At 58.2% G+C, this 13,990-nt stretch overlaps 1 protein-coding gene across 6 annotated transcripts in view; it reads right to left on the bottom strand.

The window, feature by feature from the left end:
• The window catches only part of nipa2 (NIPA magnesium transporter 2), a 53,254-nt gene extending 47,090 nt beyond the window's left edge, over positions 1–6,164 (bottom strand). For all 6 annotated transcript variants that reach the window (XM_070892479.1, XM_070892480.1, XM_070892477.1 and 3 more), the window contains exon 1: positions 5,994–6,164. The gene's annotated coding sequence lies outside the window, so the exon portion shown is untranslated. The remainder of the gene's footprint in view (positions 1–5,993) is intronic.
• Between the last annotated feature and the right edge of the window lie 7,826 nt (positions 6,165–13,990).

Raw genomic sequence — 13,990 nt, 5'->3', positions numbered from 1 at the left:
TAGTGTGCTGCACTTTTTTTTTTCAAGGTGGGAGGAGAGATAATGGAGGAATGTGGACAGGGCTGTAAACCCATACTATCAAACGGCTTCTCTGGCTTCTCTGCTAACCAAAGAGCAGCATTGATGGTGGATATAACGCCTGTCCCACATCATTACACTACCGCCCCAGCAGTACAACACTTTGATGGTTGCTGGTCAGAATATGGTTGAATAATTGGGGAGGAGAAAGCGAAATAAAATCGCAAATAGCATTTTTTGAAATATGCAGAGTGTTACTTGTTACAACTCCTATATTTAAAAATGCAATTTAAACAAGATTATTTTATGAACTGGGCTCAGGCAAATGCAACTGTCTTTCCCTTTCTTCACCTTTTAATTATTAATCCCAGGGAAATATCATGCATGAAATTTGCATACATAATCCAAAAATGAGAAAAATCAGAAACCCAGTTAAACAGCTGTCCTCCCCAGCCCACATACAGATACACTTTCAAGATGAACTCACTAAAGCAGGTATGTAAATAATCAGAATGCATCCACCCCATCATTTGGTAATAAAAATGTACCTCCATACAACTGGTAAAAATAAATATATCTACATGAATATTCAGCAAAAACACACCTCCAGTCAATAATAACATGAATGTGGCTCCATGCAGTTGATGAAATTGGTTTCCATAAAACTGAAAAATGATTACTTCCAGGCAGAGGATGAAAATAGCTGATGATGCAATGCAAATAAAAATTGTTTTATAAAATCAGATACAAGAAAGCATTTTCTGTTTTCCCACCTTAAACATTAAGGACGACAAAAGACCTTGCATTTTTGTAGCGCATTTCATGACCACCGGACGTTCCAAAGCGCTTTAAAGCCTATGAAGTAATTTCTGTCGTGTAGTCACTGTTGTAATGTAGGAAACACGGCCGCCAAATTGCGCACAGCAAGCTCCCACAAACAGCAATGTGATAATGACCAGATAATCTGTCTTAGCGATGTTGATTATGGGATAAATAACAGCCAGGACAACAGGTATAACTCTCCTGCTCTTCTTCGAAATAGCACCATGGGATCTTTAACGTCCACCTGCGAGGGCAGACGGTTTAACATCTCAATTGAAAGACGGTACGTCTGACAGTGCGGCACTGCACTGGGAGTGTCAGCCTAGATTTGAGTCTCTGGGTGGGGACTTGAAACCCAAAACCTTCAGGTTCAGAGGCGAGAGAGGGGGCTGAAGAGACGTCTTCATTAAAAAAAAAGGGGAAAAAGATGCAGAAGAGGAACTTCTCACTATATAATTGGGAAGTCTGACTTAATATATTTAAAAAAAAGGGTGGTGGCAAGTTTGTGGTGCAGATTGGCGGCAGAAACCGACTGAAGAGGAGGACTGAAGAACCGGTTGTGGTGAACAAATTCAAGGTTATGAGCAATGCTGGGCTGGCCCTGGGGGGCTGGGCTCTGGGGGTGCTGGGCTGGCTGGCCCGGGGTGGTGGTGGTCTGGCTGGCCCGGGTAGGGGGCGGGGGGTGTTCTGGCTGGCCCGGGGGGGGGGGGGGGGGGATGTGCTGGGCTGGGACGGGGGGGGGGGGGGGAAGGGATGCTGGGCTGGGACGGGGGGGGGGCGCGGAAGGGATGCTGGGCTGAGATTGGGGGGGGGGGGGGGGGGGGGGATGCTGGGCTGGGATGGGGGGGGGGGGGGGGGGATGCTGGGCTGGGATGGGGGGGGGGGGGATGCTGGGCTGGGACGGGGGGGGGGGGGGGGGAAGGGATGCTGGGCTGGGACGGGGGGGGGGGGGGGGATGGGGGATGCTGGGCTGGGACGGGGGGGGGGGGGGGGGGGAGATGATGGGGGGGGGGGGGGGGGGGGGAGATGATGGGGGGGGAGGGGGGGCTGGGACGGGGACGGGGACGGGGGGGGGGGAGATGCTGGGCTGTGACCGGGGGGGGGGGGGGGGGGGAGATGATGGGCTGGGACGGGGGATGTTGGGCTGGGACGGGGGGGGGGGGGATGCTGGGCCGGGACCGGGGGGGGGGGGGGGGGGGATGTTGGGCTGGGACGGGGGGGGGGATGCTGGGCTGGGACGGGGGGGGGGGGATGCTGGGACGGGGGGGGGGGGGGGGAGATGCTGGGCTGGGGGGGGGGGGGGTGCTGGGACGGGGGGGGGGGGGATGCTGGGCTGGGGGGGGGGGGATGCTGGGCTGGGACGGGGGGGGGATGCTGGGCTGGGACAGGGGGGGATGCTGGGCTGGGACAGGGGGGGATGCTGGGCTGGGACAGGGGGGGATGCTGGGCTGGGACAGGGGGGGATGCTGGGCTGGGACAGGGGGGGATGCTGGGCTGGGACAGGGGGGGATGCTGGGCTGGGACAGGGGGGGATGCTGGGCTGGGACAGGGGGGGATGCTGGGCTGGGACAGGGGGGGATGCTGGGCTGGGACAGGGGGGGATGCTGGGCTGGGACAGGGGGGGATGCTGGGCTGGGACAGGGGGGGATGCTGGGCTGGGACAGGGGGGGATGCTGGGCTGGGACAGGGGGGGATGCTGGGCTGGGACAGGGGGGGATGCTGGGCTGGGACAGGGGGGGATGCTGGGCTGGGACAGGGGGGGATGCTGGGCTGGGACAGGGGGGGATGCTGGGCTGGGACAGGGGGGGATGCTGGGCTGGGACAGGGGGGGATGCTGGGCTGGGACAGGGGGGGATGCTGGGCTGGGACAGGGGGGGATGCTGGGCTGGGACAGGGGGGGATGCTGGGCTGGGACAGGGGGGGATGCTGGGCTGGGACAGGGGGGGATGCTGGGCTGGGACAGGGGGGGATGCTGGGCTGGGACAGGGGGGGATGCTGGGCTGGGACAGGGGGGGATGCTGGGCTGGGACAGGGGGGGATGCTGGGCTGGGACAGGGGGGGATGCTGGGCTGGGACAGGGGGGGATGCTGGGCTGGGACAGGGGGGGATGCTGGGCTGGGACAGGGGGGGATGCTGGGCTGGGACAGGGGGGGATGCTGGGCTGGGACAGGGGGGGATGCTGGGCTGGGACAGGGGGGGATGCTGGGCTGGGACAGGGGGGGATGCTGGGCTGGGACAGGGGGGGATGCTGGGCTGGGACAGGGGGGGATGCTGGGCTGGGACAGGGGGGGATGCTGGGCTGGGACAGGGGGGGATGCTGGGCTGGGACAGGGGGGGATGCTGGGCTGGGACAGGGGGGGATGCTGGGCTGGGACAGGGGGGGATGCTGGGCTGGGACAGGGGGGGATGCTGGGCTGGGACAGGGGGGGATGCTGGGCTGGGACAGGGGGGGATGCTGGGCTGGGACAGGGGGGGATGCTGGGCTGGGACAGGGGGGGATGCTGGGCTGGGACAGGGGGGGATGCTGGGCTGGGACAGGGGGGGATGCTGGGCTGGGGGGGGATGCTGGGCTGGGACAGGGGGGGATGCTGGGCTGGGACAGGGGGGGATGCTGGGCTGGGACAGGGGGGGATGCTGGGCTGGGACAGGGGGGGATGCTGGGCTGGGACAGGGGGGGGATGCTGGGCTGGGACAGGGGGGGGATGCTGGGCTGGGACAGGGGGGGATGCTGGGCTGGGACAGGGGGGGATGCTGGGCTGGGACAGGGGGGGATGCTGGGCTGGGACAGGGGGGATGCTGGGCTGGGACAGGGGGGGATGCTGGGCTGGGACAGGGGGGGATGCTGGGCTGGGACAGGGGGGGATGCTGGGCTGGGACAGGGGGGGATGCTGGGCTGGGACAGGGGGGGATGCTGGGCTGGGACAGGGGGGGATGCTGGGCTGGGACAGGGGGGATGCTGGGCTGGGACAGGGGGGATGCTGGGCTGGGACAGGGGGGATGCTGGGCTGGGACAGGGGGGGATGCTGGGCTGGGACGGGGGGGGGGGGGGATGCTGGGCTGGGACGGGGGGGGGGGGGGGATGCTGGGCTGGGACGGGGGGGGGGGGATGCTGGGCTGGGACGGGGGGGGGGGGATGCTGGGCTGGGACGGGGGGGGGGGATGCTGGGCTGGGACGGGGGGGGGGGATGCTGGGCTGGGACGGGGGGGGGGGGGATGCTGGGCTGGGACGGGGGGGGGGGGATGCTGGGCTGGGACGGGGGGGGGGGGATGCTGGGCTGGGACGGGGGGGGGGATGCTGGGCTGGGACGGGGGGGGGATGCTGGGCTGGGACGGGGGGGGGATGCTGGGCTGGGACGGGGGGGGGATGCTGGGCTGGGACGGGGGGGGGGATGCTGGGCTGGGACGGGGGGGGGGATGCTGGGCTGGGACGGGGGGGGGGATGCTGGGCTGGGACGGGGGGGGGGGATGCTGGGCTGGGACGGGGGGGGGGGGGGATGCTGGGCTGGGACGGGGGGGGGGGGGGATGCTGGGCTGGGACGGGGGGGGGGGGGGGATGCTGGGCTGGGACGGGGGGGGGGGGATGCTGGGCTGGGACGGGGGGGGGGGGGATGCTGGGCTGGGACGGGGGGGGGGGGGATGCTGGGCTGGGACGGGGGGGGGGGGGATGCTGGGCTGGGACGGGGGGGGGGGGGATGCTGGGCTGGGACGGGGGACTGGGGGGGGGGGGATGCTGGGCTGTGACGGGGCGGGGGGATGCTGGGCTGGGACGGTGGGGGGGGGGGGAATGCTGGGCTGGGACGGTGGGGGGGGGGGGAATGCTGGGCTGGGACGGTGGGGGGGGGGGAATGCTGGGCTGGGACGGTGGGGGGGGGGGATGCTGGGCTGGGACGGGGGGATGCTGGGCTGGGACGGGGGGATGCTGGGCTGGGACGGGGGGATGCTGGGCTGGGACGGGGGGATGCTGGGCTGGGACGGGGGGATGCTGGGCTGGGACGGGGGGATGCTGGGCTGGGACGGGGGGATGCTGGGCTGGGACGGGGGGATGCTGGGCTGGGACGGGGGGATGCTGGGCTGGGACGGGGGGATGCTGGGCTGGGACGGGGGGATGCTGGGCTGGGACGGGGGGATGCTGGGCTGGGACGGGGGGATGCTGGGCTGGGACGGGGGGATGCTGGGCTGGGACGGGGGGATGCTGGGCTGGGACGGGGGGATGCTGGGCTGGGACGGGGGGATGCTGGGCTGGGACGGGGGGATGCTGGGACGGGGGGTGGGGGATGCTGGGCTGGGACGGGGGGGGGGGGGGATGCTGGGCTGGGACGGGGGGGGGGGGGGGATGCTGGGCTGGGACGGGGGGGGGGGGGGGATGCTGGGCTGGGACGGGGGGGGGGGGGGGGATGCTGGGCTGGGACGGGGGGGGGGGGGGGGATGCTGGGCTGGGACGGGGGGGGGGGGGGATGCTGGGCTGGGACGGGGGGGGGGGGGGATGCTGGGCTGGGACGGGGGGGGGTGGGGATGCTGGGCTGGGACGGGGGGGGGTGGGGATGCTGGGCTGGGACGGGGGGGGGGGGGGGGGGATGCTGGGCTGGGACGGGGGGGGGGGGGATGCTGGGCTGGGACGGGAAGGGGGGGGATGCTGGGCTGGGACGGGGGGGGGGGGGGATGCTGGGCTGGGACGGGGGGGGGGAGATGCTGGGCTGGGACGGGGGGGGGAGATGCTGGGCTGGGACGGGGGGGGGGGATGCTGGGCTGGGACGGGAGGGGGGGGGGGGGGATGCTGGACTGGGACGCCGGGCTGGGACTGGGGGATGTTGGGCTGGGACGGGGGGGGGGGGGTGGGGGTATGTTGGGCTGGGACGGGGGGGATGCTGGGCTGGCCCGGGGGGGATGCTGGGCTGGCCCGGGATGGGTTGGCAGTCGATGTTTGAGCCCCCCAGACAGGAGCTGGGTTCCTGCTGCCCCCTCAATCACCGAGTCAATCCCCTCCAGCCGCCCGGGGGGGGGGGGGGGGGGGAGGCGAGCAGAGGGAGGGACACCGCGGCCTGTCCCCAGACGTTTCTGCCCCGACTCTTTCCTGCTCGCCGCGCCGCCCACCGAGGGTCCGGGCCTCACGTTTACCCGCGGCATGTTGTTGTTTTTTTTTGTTTATAACTCACCGCCTGTCCCTGCCGGTGCTACCCGCTGCCACGCTTCTCATCCTCTCATCCTCTCTCTCTCTCTCTCTCTCTCTCCTTCTCTCCGCCTCGATTTCCCCCCACCCCTCCGATCGCACAACCCGACAACACAGCAGCGGCTCGGCTCCGCTCGTCCCGGCCCCTCAGGCTCAACCGTGTCCAAGAGCAGCCCCGCCCGTACTTGGCCTTCTCCGGCCGCCGCCTGCAACAGCGCCACCCGCGGCCCGGGAGACCACTTGCCCCACTGCGCAGCGCGAGTTTTCTCCCAGCGTGACCTGAGAAAGAATACAGAAAAGGTCACAGCATACCAAATTCAACTACCCGACCCCTCTAGGACAAGGAGGATAAGGTTCCTGCTGCAATTGATCCCTGCCCATCATCATAGGCAGTCTCTCGAAATCCTGGACGACTTGCTTCCACTCCAAAAGTGAGTTTTCAGGTGACTGAACAGTCCACTAAGAGAACTGCAGTCTCTGTCACAGGTGGGACAGATCATCATCATCATCATAGACAGGCCCCCCCCCCCCCGGAATCGAGGAAGACTTGCTTCCACTCTTAGAATGAGTCCTTAGGTGGCTGAACGGTCCATTACATCGTTAGATATAATCAAAAGGGAGTTAGATGTGGCCCTTATGGCTAAAGGGATCAAGGGGTATGGAGAGAAAGCAGGAATGGGGTACTGAAGTTGCATGATCAGCCATGATCATATTGAATGGTGGTGCGGGCTCGAAGGGCCGAATGGCCTACTCCTGCACCTATTTTCTATGTTGCTAATATGAGAGCCACAGTCCCTGCCACAGGTGGGACAGATAATCGTTGGAGGAAAGGGTGGGTGGGGCATCTGGTTTGCCGTACGCTCCTTCCGCTGCCTGCGCTTGTTTTCTGCTTGCTCTCAGCGATGAGACTCGAGATGCTCAGTGCTCCCGCCCCGGATGCCCTTCCTCCACTTAGGGGGGTCTTTGGCCAGTGACTTCAAGGTGTCAGTGGGGATGTTGCACTTAATCTAGGAAGCTTTGAGGGTGTCCTTGAAACATTTCCTCTGGCCACCTCGGGATCGCCTGTCGTGTAGGAGTTCCGAGTAGAGGGCTTGCTTTGAGAGTCTTGTGTCAAGCATGCGAACAATGTAACCCGCCCAGCGGAGCTGGTCAAGTGTAGTCAGTGCTTCGATGATGGGGATGTTGGCCTGATCGAGAACACTGACGTTGATGCGTCTGTCCTCCCAGGGGATTTGCAGGATCTTGCGGCGACATCATTGGTGGTCTACTGTATATGGTCCACGACTCTGAGCCATACAAGAGGGTGGGTATCACTACGGCCCTGTAGACCATGAGCTTGGTGCCAAATTTTGAAGGCCTGATCCTTGAACACTCTTCCTCAGGCGGCCGAAGGCTGCGCTGGTGCACTGGAAGCGGTGTTGAACCTCGTTGTTGATGTCTGCCCTTGCTGATAATAGGCTCCCGAGGTATGGAAAGTGGTCCACGTTGTCCAGGGCCGCGCCATGGATCTTGATGACTGGGGGGCAGTGTTGTGCGGCGGGGTCAGGTTGGTGGAGGACCTTTGTCTTATGGATGTTTAGTGTAAGGCCCCTGCTTTCGTATGCCTTGGTGAAGATGTTGACGATGACTTGGAGTTCAGCTTCTGAATGCGCGCAGATGCAGCCATCGTCTGCGTACTGTGGTTTGGCGACAGAGGATGGGATGGTCTTGGATCTAGCCTGGAAGCGATGAAGGTTGAACAGGTTCCCAGTGGTTCTATAGTTTAGTTCCACTCCAGCGGAGAGCTTGTTGAGTGGTGGAGCATTGCAGCGAGGAAGATCGAGAAGAGGTTTGGCACGATGATGCAGCCCTGCTTGACCCTGGTCCGGACATTGATTGGGTCTGTGGTGGATCCGTTGGTCAGGATCACAGCTTGCATGTCATCGTGGAGCAGGCGGAGGATGGTGACAAACTTTTGGAGGCAGCCGAAATGGAGGAGGACTCTCCATAGTCCCTCGCGGTTAATAGTGGCAAAGGCCTTTGATCTCTGCTGCAAAGTGTGTGGTAGACATTGGGCAAGGACTGGACCTGGCTCGGCTGTGATTGTCAAATCGAATGTCCCCTTGGCAACACCCACAGAGTCAACCTCAGCATTCAAGCCTTGTGATGTGCGGGGAGGAGGAAATCCAGCTAGGGGGCAAGTACAATTGAGAGGTACTTGCAATGCCGCTAATAGGATGTTAGAATCTATCAGCAAGATCTTCCAAGCTTGACTTAACTCAGAAGATTAATTACAAAAAAAGAAGGGCATTTATAGAAAGAAAGAAGAAGGAAAGACTTGGATTTATATAGCGCCTTTCACAACCACTGGACGTCTCAAACCGGCTTACAGCCGATGAAGTACTTTTGAAGTGTAGTCACTGTTGTAATGTGGGAAAGGAACAGTACAAAAAAAAGACTCGCATTTATATCTAAAAAGCACCTCACTGACTGTAAAGCGCTTTGGGACGTCCGGAGGTCACCAAAGGCGCTACATAAATATAAGTCTTTCCTTTATATAGCGCCTTTCACAACCACCAGCAGTCCCAAAGCGCTTTACAACCAATGAAGTACTTTTTTGTGATAATTACCAGATAAGCTGTTTTTGTTATTTCCTTATCATAAAGAAATCATAGATCACAGCCATTCGGCCCATCCAGTCTGCTCTTCAGAAAAGCAATCCAGTTAGTCCCACTCCCCCACTCTTTCCCCATATCCCTGCAATTCTTTTCTCCTTCAAGTATTTATCCAATTCCCTTCTGAAGGCCACCATTGAAACTGTATCCACCACCCTCAGATAGTGCATTCCAAATCCTAACCACTCACCATGCACCGAAAAATCCAGAATTTTTTTGATCTTTACAAAGACTTTCATTTACATAGCGCCTTTCATGACCACCAGACGCCACAAAACGCTTTGAAGAACGTTGTTTTGGAAGTGTAATCACTATTTTAATATAGGAAATGCAGCAGCCAATTTGCACATAGCAAACTCCCACAAACAGCAATGTGATAATGACCAGATAATCTGTTTTTTTCGTAATGTTAATTGAGGGATAAATATAACTCCCCTGGTCTTCTTTGAAATAGTGCCATGGAATCTTTTCTGTCCACCTGAGAGAGCAGATGAGGCCATGGTTTAACATCTCATCCGAAAGGCGGCACCTCTGACAGTGCTGCATTCCCTCAGTGTAGTCCTCACAACCTCGCTGTTGACCCATGCTGCTCCTTCCCTGGGCCTCAACCTCGCCGCTGCTCCAGGTCTCCGCTCCTCTTCGGTCCCAACCTCTGGTCCTGACCTCCGCTCCCGACCTCCTCTCCCGACCTCCGCTCCTCCAGCTCCTCGCCGGCCCCGACCTCTGCTCCTGGGTCCCGACCCCTCACTCTAAGACACGCCACCTATCAGCTACCTGGATTCCGGTGACACCGATTTTGTTGCCCTCTTCGCTTTAGTTGCCCTCTCGGGACGGCTCGCACTTCTCCCTGCGTTGGTGGTGTTACCTCCCAGGTCAGGTCGGGTCGGCGATTCAAACAATGCATCTTATGAATCTCAGGGAGAGAGGACCTGTGGAAAGGAGGAAGGAGGACTGTAGAAGTATGTGTATGTGTATGAACTAGACCCGTGCAGCAAAGCATGATCGCCAGTCGTCTTGGATCCCCTTGCCACTGGACCAAGACCATGTTCTGTCAAACCCGTATGGTAGCTGGTGTGCAATGGCCGCCCCACGTTAAAAGAATTCACGCACAGGCATCTTTCACACTTTAAGATGAAGTTCTGGACCTGGAATGTCAGGACCCTCATGGACAACCCCAACAGCAACAGATCGGAACGCGGCACTTGCCCGGGTACTCACACTTTTTGACGTAGACATCTCCGCCCTAAGCGTGACCCAGAGGGCAGGGAAAGGCCAGCTCAAGGAACAAGGTAGTGGTTACACCTTCTTCTGGAAAGGTAAACCAGAAGAAGAATGGCGCCTTCATGGGGTAGGCCGCCATAAAAAATGAGTAGTTGGCTGTCTCAGAGACTCCCCTTGTGGGTTAAACGAACGCCTCATGACCCTTCAGCTCACCCTAGCCCAGAACCATTGCGCTACGGTCATCAGTGCATACGCCCCAACACTGGAAGCTACAAACGAGACCAAAGAGGAATTCTACCCTGGCCTTGAACAATCCCTGTCCCGAGTTCCAATGGGCGACAAGCTGATCCTCCTTGGCGACTTTAACACCAGAGTTGAAAAGGACACAGACCTCTGGAGAGGTGTAATCGGCAGACTAGGGAAAACCAACTCCAACGGTACCCTCCTCCTGATGAAATGCTTAGAACATGGCCTTGTCATAACCAACACCTTATTCCAAAAGAGACAAATACAGGGTTTCATGGCAACACCCTCGCTCCAAGCACTGGCATCGGCTCGACTATGTCATCGTCCGTGCAAGAGGCTGCAAGGACCTGCGCATTACCCGTGCCATGACAGGAGCTGACGACTGCTGGATGGACCACAGCCTAATCTGCTCTGTCATCTCCATCAATGTAGCCCCAAAACAATGGCGGCAACAGAAACAATGACGCAGGAAAATCAACGCTGAAGCATTCAAAGACCCTGCTCAGAAAGCCCTTTCAGCCAGCGCCTCACTACCATCCTGGCGACTCCCAGTGATCCAGAGACGCAGAGTGTCCACATCACCTGGTCTGCCCTCAAGGCCTCCTTAATTAGCAGCTGTGAAGAGACGCTCGGTCACTCGACCAGGAAACACCAAGACTGGTTCGGCAAGAACGACCAGGAGATCCAGGAGCTAATAAGCCGCAAGCGCAAGGCATTCTTGAACTGGAAACAGCAACACAATTCAAGAGCAAGAAAGCAGCTCTACAGACATCTGAAGGCTGAGGTCCAACAAAAAACTCGTGACCTAAAGAACAGATGGTGGGTGGAGAAAGTGCATGAGATCCACCAACTAGCCGACAACCATGACATGCATGGATTCTTTAGCGCAGTCAAGACCTCCTACGGCCTAAGCACCCAAGGCCCTACCCCACTGTGGGGCAAGAACAGAGAGGTACTCATTAAGGACAGAAAGGCAGTCAGTGCCCGCTGGAAGGAACTCTTTGAAGAGCTCCTTAACCAAGACTCTGTCTTCGACGCGAGTGTCCTTGACTCTATCCCGCAGCATGCTACCCGCCACCATCTCAGCACTACCCCAGTCTGGCATGAGGTTGAAAAGGCCATCTGACAACTGAAGAACAACAAGGCCTCAGGAGCAGATGGAATTCCCACCGAAGCACTAAAACATGGCGGAGAAGCACTACTGGCGCGAATACATGAACTCATTTCTCTTATTTGGAAGGAGGAGAGCATGCCAGGGGATCTCAGAGATGCGGTAATCATGACCATCTTCAAGAAAGGGGACGTTCAATTGCGGTAATTACAGAAGAGTTTCCCTCCTGTCTGCCACAGAGAAAGTCATCGCAAGAATCCTCCTCAGTTGCCTTCTCCCTGTGGCTGAAGTGCTCCTTCCAGAGTCGCAATGCGTATTCCGCCCACTAAAGGGCACAATGGACATGATCTTCACTGTGCATCAAATTCAAAAAAAATGCAGAGAACAACACCAACCTCTGTACATGGCCTTCTTTGACCTCACAAAGGCTTTCGACACTGTCAACTGTGAGGGATTATGGAGTGTCCTCCTCAAGTTTGGCTGCCCTCAAAAGTTTGTCACCATTCTCCGCCTGCTTCATGATGACATGCAAGCCGTGATTCTGACCAACGGATCCATCACAGACCCAATTCACGTATGGACTGGGGTCAAGCTGGGCTGCGTCATCACACCAACGCTCTTCTCGATCTTCCTTGCTGCAATGGCCATTTCACCCTCAGTAAGCTCCCCGCTGAAGTGGAGCTAATCTACAGCACAAACGGGAAACTGTTCAACTTCCGCCACCTCCAGTCCAGATCTATAGTCATCCCATCCTCTGTCATTGAATTACAGTAAGCAGACGATGCTTGCAAGTGCGCACACTTGGAGGCTGAACTCCAAACCATCGTCAAGACCTTCACAGAAGCGTACAAGAGCATGGGCCTTACACTAAACATCGTAAGACAAAGGTCCTCTACCAATCTACTCCTGCCACGCAGTACTGCCCGCACCCCCCCCCCGCCCCAGGTTATCAAAATTCCCGAAGAGGCCTTGTAAAACGTGGATCATTTCCCATACCTCGGGAGCCTACTGATAACAAGAGCAGACGTCGATGATGAAGTCCAACACTGCCCTCAGTGTGCCAGTGCAGCCTTCGGTCGCCTGAGGAAGAGAGTGTTTGAAGACCAGGATCTCATACCTGGCACCAAGCTCATGGTCTACAGAGCAGTAGCGATACCCACCCTCCTATATGCTTCAGAGGCATGGATTATGTATAGCAGGCACCTCAAAGCACTGGAGAAATACCACCACCGCTGCCTCCGGAAGATCCTGCAAATCCATTGGCAGCACAGGCGCACCAACGTCAGTGTTCTCGCTCAGGCCAACATCCCCAGCATCGAAGCATTGACCACGCTCAATCAGCTCCGATGAACGGGCCACGGTGTCCGCATTCCCGATACGAGACTCTCAAAACAAGTACTCTACTCGGAGCTCCGACACGGCAAGCGAGTACTAGGTGGGCAGAGGAAATGCTTCAAGGACACACTCAAAGCCTCCTTGAAAAGTGTAACATCCCCACCGACGCCTGGGAATCCCTGGCCCAAGACAGCGCTCAAAGTGCAGGAGAAGCATCTGGGAAGACGCCGACCACTTCGAGTCTCATCGCCGGGAGCACGCGGAGGCCAAGTGCAAACAGCGGAAGGAGTCCACGCCAACTCAAGCACCTCACCCACCCATCCCTTCAACCACCGCCTGCCTCACCTGTGACAGAGACTGTAGGTCCCGCATCGGACTCATCAGTCACCTGAGAACTCATATTAGTGTGGAAGCAAGTCATCCTCGACTCCGAGGAACTGCCTAAGAAGAAGATTCCCTCAGTACTGCACTGCACTGGAGTGACAGGCTAGATTTTTGTGCTCAAGTGTCTGGAGAATGATATAGCACAGAAGGAAGCCATTCGTCTCTTTGTAAGAACTATCCAATTAGTCCCATTGCCTATAGCCCAGCAATATTTTTTCCTCCTTCAAGTATTTATCCAATTCCCTTTTGAAAGTCCACCACCCTTTCAGGCAATGAATTCCAGATCATATCAATACGCTGCGTTAAGGAAATTCTCCTCATCTCACCTCTGGTTCCGATGCCAGGAGGAGGTTGCTGAAATAAATGCTGGAAATGCACAATAGCTCGGTCAGCAAGCGAAAGAGAAAGCTACTTTAGTGTTTCTAGTGTGACCCTTTGTCAGACTGGCAGTTCTGACGAAGGGTCATTGACCTGAAATGTTAACTCTGTTTCTCTCTCCACAGATGCTGGCTGACCCACTGAGATTTCCAGCATTTTCTGTTTTTATTTATAAATAATATTCATTTATGACTCACTGTTTTGCTGACTTGTGCTGATTTGAGATGCTCCAAAGCCCCAATCATCTTTTTAACCATGGACAGTGTCTTATTGTGCACAGTCCTCCCACATAAGGATGAACTCCAAAGTCTTGTCTGATTTCTTGAATAGTGATCAAAACAAATCCCCACCCATCTCCTCTGCATGTCTGAACTTATTTTCAACTTGAACAACTCATTTCTCCATATAAAAGCTGTTGCTATGGGAACCTGCATGTCCTCTGAACTATGCTGTATGCAGGATACATGCAGGTCACACTTTGTTCCATTCCTACTTTGCATCAACCCCATCCTTTGCATACGTTGTTGACCAGGTTGGTAATGCTTCCTGCTGTCACTCTGATCGTGAGAATTTCATTAACTACACTTCCATTTTCCACCCGTTCTTCACTTTAATGCAGTTGATCTGTGATCTTTCCCTTCCCTTTGTGTCAGC

Source organism: Pristiophorus japonicus, chromosome 10 (genome assembly GCF_044704955.1).
Source record: "Pristiophorus japonicus isolate sPriJap1 chromosome 10, sPriJap1.hap1, whole genome shotgun sequence".
In the NCBI taxonomy this organism is placed as follows: Eukaryota; Metazoa; Chordata; class Chondrichthyes; family Pristiophoridae; genus Pristiophorus; species Pristiophorus japonicus.
Note: the sequence above shows the minus strand (reverse complement) of the source record. Positions and strands in the feature narration are given on the sequence as shown.